The following is a 10,922-nucleotide window of genomic DNA, read 5'->3' on the forward strand; positions in this document are numbered from 1 at the left end:
CTAAATTTCTTATTAATGTTTTTTCCATTTTTATTTCTTCTCTATATTTTTCACATAGATTTCTATACCATTGTTGTAAAAATTTTATTCTTGCTCCTAGGGTATCTACTATTTTTGTTTCATCCCAACTCTTTATTATTATTGAACTAAATGATTCAGGTAATTTACTAAAATATAATTTTCTTATTTCTTTACTTTCTTCTATATTATATGTTCCTTTATAATAATATTCTTTAAATGCGCCTGTATACTCATCTATATAGCACATATTACATATTGCTAATTTTAAAATTAAATTCATAGTCGTATCTTTCTCTTTATTTTGCTCTTCTTCTTCTGTTGTTATACTACTAAATTCTTCTCTTATAGCTATTTCATATTTTTTCAATATTTTTGTTGGTAGTATTTTAGTAGGTATTAATGTTCCTTCTATTTTATTATCAGATCTTACTACTTTTTCACTTGCTTCGGCTAGTTTTAAAAACCATAATTTTACTGTTCCTATTAATGTCTTTTCTATATATTCTAGTGTGTTTGTTGTATCTATTTTATTGTCTAATAATTGTTTTGACATGTATCCTACCCATAGTTGTATTGTTTTATTTGTATCTATTACACAGTCTAAATCTAAAAAGTTTTAATTAATTATTTGTTTTGGTGTCCATTTGTTATATTCATCCTTTGGATTATATCTTTTAAACTTATTTTTGTAATTATAGGTTGGTTTTCTTATTTCTGATGTACTAGGTATTATATTTTTATCTAGAGTATTTACTTCTGTATTTATTAGTTCTAGATTTTCTTTATTAATTCTTATTGTTTTTCATTAATTTCTAGTTTTCCTACGTTTTCTAGAATTTCTATATATGTTTCACTATCTTCTGAATCATAATTATCTGTTTCTTCAGCATCTATTGCATTTATTTCTAATTCACTAGTTTCTAGTTCTTTATATTTTATTTCTAATTTTTCTTTAAATTGATTTATCTCGTTTAATAATTTTTTTCTTTATCTTTTTCTTCTTTTTCTTTCTATCTCTTTTCATATAAATCTTTTAGCATTTGTAGTTCTTTTTCTAATTCAACAATCCTACTGTTTTTAGTTTCTTCTATTTTTTCGTATTTCTTCTATGGTTTGTTATTTTATTTTATCTATTTTCTTTTTTCTGTCTATCTCTTCGTTTTCTCTTTCTATTCTTACCATGACTGTCAACTTATCTTCTAATTTTTTCTTCCTTTTCTACCATTAAATATAAACGTTCACCTATTTTCTTATATCTCCTTCCTAAATTAGAGAATACTATTTTTATTTTTAATCCTTCGTGATTTTCATATGTTTTTTCGTCTATTATAAATTCTTCTTTGTTCATTTTATTTAAATGTATATAGGTTATGTTGATATATATTTATATTCTAGACTATCTATTGTTGATTCTAAATTTGATATTTCTTCTTTTTGAGCATTTACTGAGTTTTTACTAACTTCGGCAATTATATTATGCTATAGTCTTTCTATCCTTATTTTTAATTCTTTACATTTTTCAGATATTATTTATTTTAATTCTTTATATTGTTGTGATTTTTGTAGGTTATTCATCTAAACAAATATTATAAATATTGTTTTGGTGGATATTTAAATCTAATTTTTATCATATTTATTAAATAAATCCAAATCCAAATATATACTACTTCCGTAATTTTAATTAGCATAGGCTTTAATACCAATTGTAGACCTTAAACTTTGAGCTTTTGGATGACTTCAAAAATTTCGGAAGGTTATTCATGAACTATTGGGTGTCCCCAATAGCCCTCTTAATGGGGAATTCAAATATGCAAGAATTATTGAATTCTCACGGTTGAATCTCTAGATAATTGGGTTTTTATGTTGAAACCCTAACCTTGTGGTTGAAGGTGTGCAGAGAATTTTGAGATGTTTAACTAAAGATAAATAGAAGAAAATACGTTCTCTGAGGGTTATACGTCGTGGAAAGTGCAGGAAAAATACCAAAATACCCTTACTAAACTGCTTCCCAATTGTTGAAAATCTAAGGCTGGCGACATTTGTGATAGGCCGTCAGACTTGTGACAAGTCATCACAAATGTCGTCACTAGGGGGATAGAATTGATGGATTTCTGTCTAAGGCTGACGACATTCGTGATAAGTCATCACACTTATGTAAATTATCAGAAATATCGTCACTGGGGGATGGATTCTGCCTAAGGTTGACGACATTAGTGATAAGTCGTCACACTTGTGACAACTTATCATAAAATGTCATCACTGGTGGTGGAAATCTGCCTAAGGCTGACAACATTGGTTATAAGTCATCACACTTGTGACAACTTATCACAAAATATCGTCACTGGGGGTGGAAATCTGCCTAAGGCTGACGACATTGGTGATAATTCGTCACGCTTGTGATAAATTATCACAAAATGTCGTCAGTCAGTTTTCCAGGTCAATATGCTGGAGTAAATGGGCATAATTTTTTTTTCGGTATCAAATTTAGACGAAATTGGTATCGTTGAAAAGAAAACTTAATTATCTATCTTTTGGTGGTTCATGAGATCAGAAATTCATAGTATAATGAGAGATATGATCATTTGAAGTTGACTATACCAATATCCATCTCAAGAATTTAATCGGCAAGGAATTTTTTGATTCGTCTAATAGCTAGGACACTTTTGAAGCCCTAATACTCATCAAGATAGATAATGTAGCTACCAAATCGCTAACTTTATTTATAATGAGCTTAAAACAGGGTTCTACTATTTGTTGAAATGCTCGGGATATTATAATATCTCCCCTTTGGAAACATTCGTCCTCTAATGTCACTAGTTAAGCTAGGAATGCAAAGAAATTGAGGATGCACAGTTGGACTAGTTATCTGAATTGAATCTATGTCATTCTAAACTTTCTAGTATTTCTGAGAGTGCACAAATTTGCAACAAAATAGCTATATAGTGGAATCTTTGGTTAGATAGGGGATGTATTAAGAAAAAGTAATACCTTTGGCTTGCTCTAAACTTGTGAAGAAGAGGTGTGGGTACTTGGATCACATATCTGCTTGGGCTTCCCAAGTAGCACCCTCAACTGATTGGTTTCGCCATAAAACCTTGACCAATGGAACTTCTTTGTTCCTTAGTCTACGGAGTTGGTAATCTAGGATCTCAACTGGAACCTCATCAAACGAAAGGTTATTCTGAACATCTAAGCTATTTGAAAAATCAACAACGATAGAATCACCAATATGCTTCCTACATATAGAAATATGGAAAATAGGATGAAAAACTGATAACTCTGCAGGAAACTTAACTTCATAGGCTACGTTCCCAACACGACTGAGAATTCTGTAAGGGCTAACGTAACAGGGACTAAGTTTTCCTTTCTTCCCAAACCTTTTCACCTCTTTCATGGGCGAAATTTTTAGATACACCAAATCATTAACTTTGAACTCAAGGTCTTTTTATCTCACATCTTCATATGAATTTTGACGCTGTCTTTAACCTTTATCTAATCAACTTCACCTTCTTCATTGCCTTAAATACTGCATCAGGTCCACCCAAAGTAGCTTCCCCCACTTTGAACCAACCTATGGGTGATCTACATCTCCTACCATATAATGTCTCGAATGGTGCCATCTTGATACTAGCATGGTAACTATTGTTGTAAGCAAACTCTATCAACGACAAATGATCATCCCAACTACCTTTGAAATTAAGGGCACCCGCTCTCAACATGGCCTCCAAAGTTTGGATAGTCCTCTCATCCTGACCATTTATCTGCAGATAAAAAGCGAAACTCATATGAACTTGGGTACCAAGACCCTTTTGAAATGCTCTCCAGAACTGAGAAGTGAATTGAGTATCCCTATACAAAATGATAGACAAGGGAACTCCATGCAACCTGACCAACTCCCGAATATACAATCTAGCATAGTCCTCAGCTGTATAAAATGTGTGCACAAGCAAGAAATGCGTTGACTTAGTCATCCTGTCTACAACAACACAGATGGAATTATGATGGCATCGGGAAAGAGTTAAGCCAGCCACAAAATCCATATTTATCTCTTCCCACTTCCAAGTTTGAATACTAAAATCTTGCATCACACCACCAGGTCTTTGGTGCTCAACCTTAACCTGTTGAGATGTTGCACACTTCGCCATAAAATCAGCTATATCCTTCTTCACACCACATCACCAATAGATTTCCCGAAGGCTGCGGTACATCTTGGTAGTGCCGGGATGAATAGAATACCGCGCACCATGAGCTTTAGCCATAATTCTGTGCCTCAATCACTAACATCAGGAACACATAATCTACCCTGCAACCTTAACACCCCATCTCTCCCTTGAGAGAAAACCTCCACCTTTGGTCCGTGACTGACTCCTTCAGTCTGACCAAGCTAGCATCTAAGTCTTGCTTCTCCTTCACCTCCGAAACCAAAGAGGATTCGGAACTACTCTACACCAAAATATTTCCCTCAGTGAAATCAAGCAACTTAACACCCAGTCTAGCCAGGCGATGTACATCATGAGCCAACTCTTTCTTACCTTTCTCCATATACAAAATACTACCCATAGACATCCTGCTAAGGGTATCTGCCATAATATTGGCCTTGCCTGGATGATACAAAATGCTCATATAATAGTCTTTTAACATGACCCAGAAATACTACAGACCTTAACCAAAACTCACACTTACTGAATTTGGAAAACAACTTATGATCACTCTCACTTTGGGAATACACAAGGATGTCGTCGATAAACACAATGACGAACATATCAAGATATAGCTTGAACACTCAATTCATGAGGTCTATGAAAGATGCTGGGGATTTAGTTAGCTCAAAAGACATGAAAAAAAAGCTCAAAATGACCATAGTGGGTTCAGAAAGCTATCTTTGGGATATCATACCCCCTTACTTTAAGTTGGTGATAGCCGGATCTAAGGTCTATCTTAGAGAAATAACTCGCACCTTGCAAAATACTCAAACAAATCATCTATTCTTAGAAGAGGGTACTTGTTCTTGATTGTAACCTTTTTAAGATGACGATAGTCAATGAACATACCTAAAGAACCATCTTTCTTTTGCACGAAAAGGATAGGTATGCCCTAAGAAGATACACTGGGCCATATAAAACCTTTATCTAAGAGATCTTTAAGTTGTTCTTTCAACTCCTTAAGCTCTGTAGGTGCAACATGGTAGGGAGGAATGGAAATAGGTTGATTGTCGGTAAGAAGGTCGATCCCGAATACTATCTCTCTATTGGGAGGTACCCCTGCAAGATTTTAGAAAAGACATCAGAAAACTCATTGATAATGTTGATTGAATGGATACTTGGGGTTTCAGACTTAGTGTCCTTAACTCTAACCAAGTGATAAAAGCAACCCATAGATATAAGCTTCCTGTCTTTGAGATAAAAAATAAAATGACTCTTGGGAGGTATAGAACTCCCTGACCACTCGAAAACTGGTTCATCAAGAAACTAAAATTTGACTATGCAATTACGACAATCTATAGATGCATAGCAGGAGAGAAGCAAGCCATACCAAGGATAACATCAAAATCAACCATCTCTAACTCTATCAAATCTACAAGTGTGACTCTATGAAGAACTGTAATAGGACAATTCTTGTATACTTGCTTAGCAACAATAGACTCCCCTACCGGAGTAGAAGCTAGAATAGGCTCAGAAATACTTTCGGGGACTCTTCTCAAACTTCATAGCAACAAGTGGGATCATATAAGAAAAACTTGACCTGGGGTTCAATAACACATATACATCAAAATGAAATACACAGAGCATACTAGTAACAACATCGGGAGGGTCCTCCTGTTCATGATGGGAAGGTAGGGCATAGAACCTATTTTGGTGCTGACTACCAGCAGTACTAGAAGAAGCGCCCTGAGGAGGAGCTGGACAGGCTGCGTAAGCTGATGCACTAGTGGCCTGGGTCTGGGGCTGGGTATCTCTGCTTCCCTGCCTGGAATGTGGGAACTCTTTAAGCCTGTTGCCTATCTTTCCACACCTGAAACAACCACGTTGTTTATCCAAAAACTCACCCGGATGGGTCCTACCACACTTTGCATAAGGAGAAAAGTTAGGCTTACTGTTCACACTCTGCTAAGGCCTGGACATAGAAAACCTATTTCCCTGCTCTGGCCTACCTCTAGGAACTAGGGAACTAGCGGATGAGGGTGCTGGCATAAAAGGATGACTCTGGAAATGAGGGCGATTCCCTCCTTGGGATCTAGCCTGACCGTACTCGTGCTGTTCAGACCTGGCTCTCTTGTTACCTCTCGCTCAATCTCTTTCCCTTATCTTATCCTCCTCTATTTGTTGCATATCGATCATTAGCCTAGACAAATCCATCTCCTTATTCAACATAGCAGTGCGGCATTCTTCAGTACTAAGCCTTACACACCTGTCACAAACTTTCTCATACCAGTTCGGGTGTCAGAGATCAAGTCTGGTGCATATTTTAATAGCTGATTGAACTTTAAGTAGTACTCCTTAACAGTCATAGAGCCCTATCTCAAGTTCATAAACTCTTCAATCTTTGCCTTTGTTAACTCCAAAGGACAGAACCTATCCAAGAATACATCTTGGAATATCTGCCAGGTAATAGGAGTACCATTCTCCCCTTTACCCTTCCTCTAAGAAACCACCCAGTCATACGCAATGTCCTTCAACCTGTAAGATGCTAACTTCACACACTCTTCTTTAGACACACATATTACCTGTGTGATCTTCCTTATCTTCTCAAGATATAACTGTGGGTCTTCCCCTGCCTTTGACCCATACAACTCTAGCGGACTCATTCGCATAAAGTCACGAATTTTGGTAGCAGCTAAGTCACCTCCCTATTGCTTAGGAGCTACGGCCTGATTGGCCTGGACATTGACAGCTTGGGCCAGTTCCTAGAAGGCTGCCCTAAATTCGGTGTGGCACATTTTCATTTAGAGGATCAGCGGCTAAGGTTGCTGATCATTGTTATTTCTTCAAGCTCGTCAGAGAGGAATATTCTAAAATAAGAGAGCATGAATTAATAGCTGAGAGAGACAACTTGACCATGATGGACTTGAGAGGAGGAAATGGTTTTTTCCTAAAATATTTCGTAGCCTCTTACTCATAGATGTGGCGTGCTACACAATGATGATCAAAACTCTACTTAACGCGGCTTGTCAGACTCCCTAGGACTCTCTAAACCTTAGGCTCTGATACCAAGTTTGTAACACCCCACAACCGGGTCTCAGAATGTCACACGATACTTAAGGCTACAAGTATCCCCAAGCTAACCCTTTGAGCCTTCTACTTCATATATTAGCTTACTTAGAGATAAAATGCATGAACTCAACATTGTGACATCATAAAATAAGATATATGAATGAAATACTTGGTCTGAACAAACTACAATTTAAAGAAAATCTCTAAGTACTGGTAATCTCATGACTAGTCTGACAAACCTCTACAACTTCAAACTAGAGAGCCATTGAGATAGGTCCCCAACTGACTCATACTTAACTAACAAGAATTAAACAGCTACTAAATAATACTGGAAGTCTGAGAATAACCGGTCCTCGAAACATGAGGACTCACCACAGCTGGTATATAGATAGTAGTGCTCGAAAGGATCACTGGTGAGGCTGAGAATGAGCACCTGAACCTACATTACGAGAATATATGACACACAGACAAAATATGTGGGTCACTACTTTGGGAAAGTACTGAGCATATGGGGGAGTGTGCAATTAAAATAATCAATATCATATTCTTGTATAGAAAACCTGCATGGTGTAAAACATACTCACATAGCTTGAAATAAATATATGCCACAAGACTCATAAATCATCATGCTTTTACTTAAAACCTCAAATTATCATGACACTTGCAATTATTAGGACCATAGCTTTCAAAACACTTATACTTTCAAAACTTTGTTACTTTAAGACTAAAACTCTTTGAAACATGGAAGACTTTAGAACTTAGAGAACTTTAGGAACTTAGGGAACTTTAGGAACTTAGGGAGTTTCTCTTAACTGAAATAAACCATGTGAGCTACATGGAGTCCAACGTCTTACCCACGTTGCAGAGAGCTGTTCTATCTTTGCCATCGGATAAAACCTTAACTTTAGTGATCACTATCTTAACCCACTTGGGGTATATCAAGAAACTATGGGGGTACATAGTTCTGGGGCATGAGACCTAGGAATCAAGCCCAAATTAGTGCTGAATACTACTCCCTTACTTAGCTCAAAACTTTAGAAAATCCACCTTAAAACAATTCAACAATATATATATATATATAATGGGAGCGAAAATACATCCCCTTTACTTCAAACTCAAGAATGTGGATTTCTATCTTAACTTACAATCAAAACTCACTTCTTGATATTCTTTAAAAATTGCTAACATCTCATTCTCAAATTCATGCTTTAACCATAAGGTTCAATTCACAACATTAGGACTTGAAATTCTCGAAACATGATATAGACATTAAATTATGCAACTTAAACCATAAATAGACAATTTAAACCATTAATATGCATAATAATATTACAACTCAAAGCTTGGGTAAGACATAGTTTCACAAAAAACTCATAATATAATAACATGATAGGAATTCTCCATGAATTTATGAAATACTTTATGAAAATATGTAACTCTTGGGCATAAGAACAAAAGGGTGTTCTTGTTCAAAACCACATACCTTAAACTTGGAACTTTTGTATGACTTTAAAAATTTTGGAAGGTTATTCACGAACTATCGGGTGTCCCTCGTAGCCCTCTTAACAGGGCATTCAAATATGTAAGAATCATTGAATTTTCATGGCTGAATCTCTAGATAATTGGGTTTTTATGTTGAAACCTTAACCTTGTGGTTGAGGGTGTGCAGAGAATTTTGAGATGTTTAACTAAAGATAAATAGAATAAAATACGTTCTCTTAGGGTTATAAGTCGTGGGAAGTGCATGAAAAAGACCAAAATACCCTTACTAAATCGCTTTCCAATTGTTGAAAATCTAAGGCTGACAATATTTGTGATAGGCCGTCAGACTTGTGACAAGTTGTCACAAATGTCATCACTGGGGGGATGGAATTGATGGATTTCTATCTAAGGTTGACGACATTCGTGATAAGTCATCATACTTGTGATAACTTATCAGAAATGAAGTCACTGGGGGCTGGATTCTGCCTAAGGTTGACGACATTAGTGATAAGTCATCACACTTGTGACAACTTATCACAAAATGTCATCACTGGGGGTGGAAATCTACCTAAGGATGATGACATTGGTGATAAGTCTTCACACTTGTGATAACTTATCACAAAATGTCGTCGGTCAATTTTCCAGGCTGACATGCTGGAGTAAAATGGGCATAACTTTTTGTTCCGATATTGGATTTAGGAGAAATTGGTATCGTTGGAAAGCTAACTCAAATATCTATCTGTTGGTGGGTAATGAGATCAGAAAGTCATAGTATAAAGAGAGATATGATCCTTTAAAGTTGACTATACCAATATTCATCTCAAGAATTCAATCGACAGTGAATGTTTTGATTCTTCTAATAGCTAGGACACTTTTGAGGCCCTAATACTCATCAAGCTAGATCATGTAGCTACCAAATAACTAACTTTATTTCTAACGATCTTGAAATAGTGTTCTACTATTAGTTGAAATCCTCAGGGTATTATAGTATCTTATCTGCATATCATTCTCTGATTCCCAAGTAGCTTCCTTAACTTTTTGATTTCCCCAAAGCACATTAATCAAAGCTAGTACAAGATAGTAGTAGGTTATTCTTCATATGATAGGGAGTCTATCACCTTGATCTCCTCTATAGGCAACCCTAGGGAATGGTCTCCAAGGCTATTTTTTAATATGGACACATGGAATACTGGATGAACGGAAGTCAGACTTGCAGGCAATTCTAACTTACAAGCAACACAACCTATCTTTCTCACAATCTGGTACAGTCTTATATAGTGAGGACTTAGCTTTCCTTTCTTCCTAAATCGGATGACTCCCTTTATAGGGAGACTTTTAGAAACACCCAATCACCTACCTCAAATTCCAGCTCCCTTCTGCTAACATCAGCGTAGGATTTTTGGCAACTCTGAGCTGTTTAAAGTCATTCTCTAATGATTTTCACCTTCTCCATTACTGATCAGGCCCAAAGAACCGCATTTTACCCACCTTATACCACCTAATCAGTGATCTATATCTTTTCCCAGAAAGTACTTCAAAATGAGCCATCTTAATGCTAGCAGGGTAGCTATTATTGTAGGCAAACTCTATCAATAGCATGATCTACCCAACTACCCTTGAAGTCAATTACACAGGCCCTTAACATATCCTCTAGGGTCTGAATAGTGCATTCAGCTTACCTATCGGATTGAGGGTGGAATCCAGTACTCAAGTTCACTTGGGTACCAAAACCCCTCTGAAAAGATTGCCAAAACTACAAAGAGAATTGCGTACTTGATCAGATATAATGGATACAGGTGCCCTATGTAAGCAAACTATTTCCTCAATGTACAGCTTGGCATAATCATCTTCCAAATAGTTAGTCCTCACAGGCAAAAAGTGAGCTGACTTGGTCATCCGATTCACAATTACCTAATGGAATTATATTGGTTTCGGGACCTCAGAAGTCCCATGATGAAATCTATATTGATTATCTCCCATTTCCACATAGGCAAGGCTATTTCTTGGGAAGTACTAACTGGTCTCAAATGTTCCACTTTAACTTGTTGGTAATTCAAACACTTAGAAACAAAATCAGCAACATCACGTTTCATATTATTCCACCAATAAATAGCTTCAAATCATGGTACATTTTAGTAGAGCCTAGGTTAAAAACATACCTCAAAGTGTGATCTTCATCGAGGATCCTCTCTTGCAAACCATCCACAT

This window comes from Capsicum annuum, chromosome 4 (genome assembly GCF_002878395.1).
Source record: "Capsicum annuum cultivar UCD-10X-F1 chromosome 4, UCD10Xv1.1, whole genome shotgun sequence".
Lineage (NCBI taxonomy): Eukaryota > Viridiplantae > Streptophyta > Magnoliopsida > Solanales > Solanaceae > Capsicum > Capsicum annuum.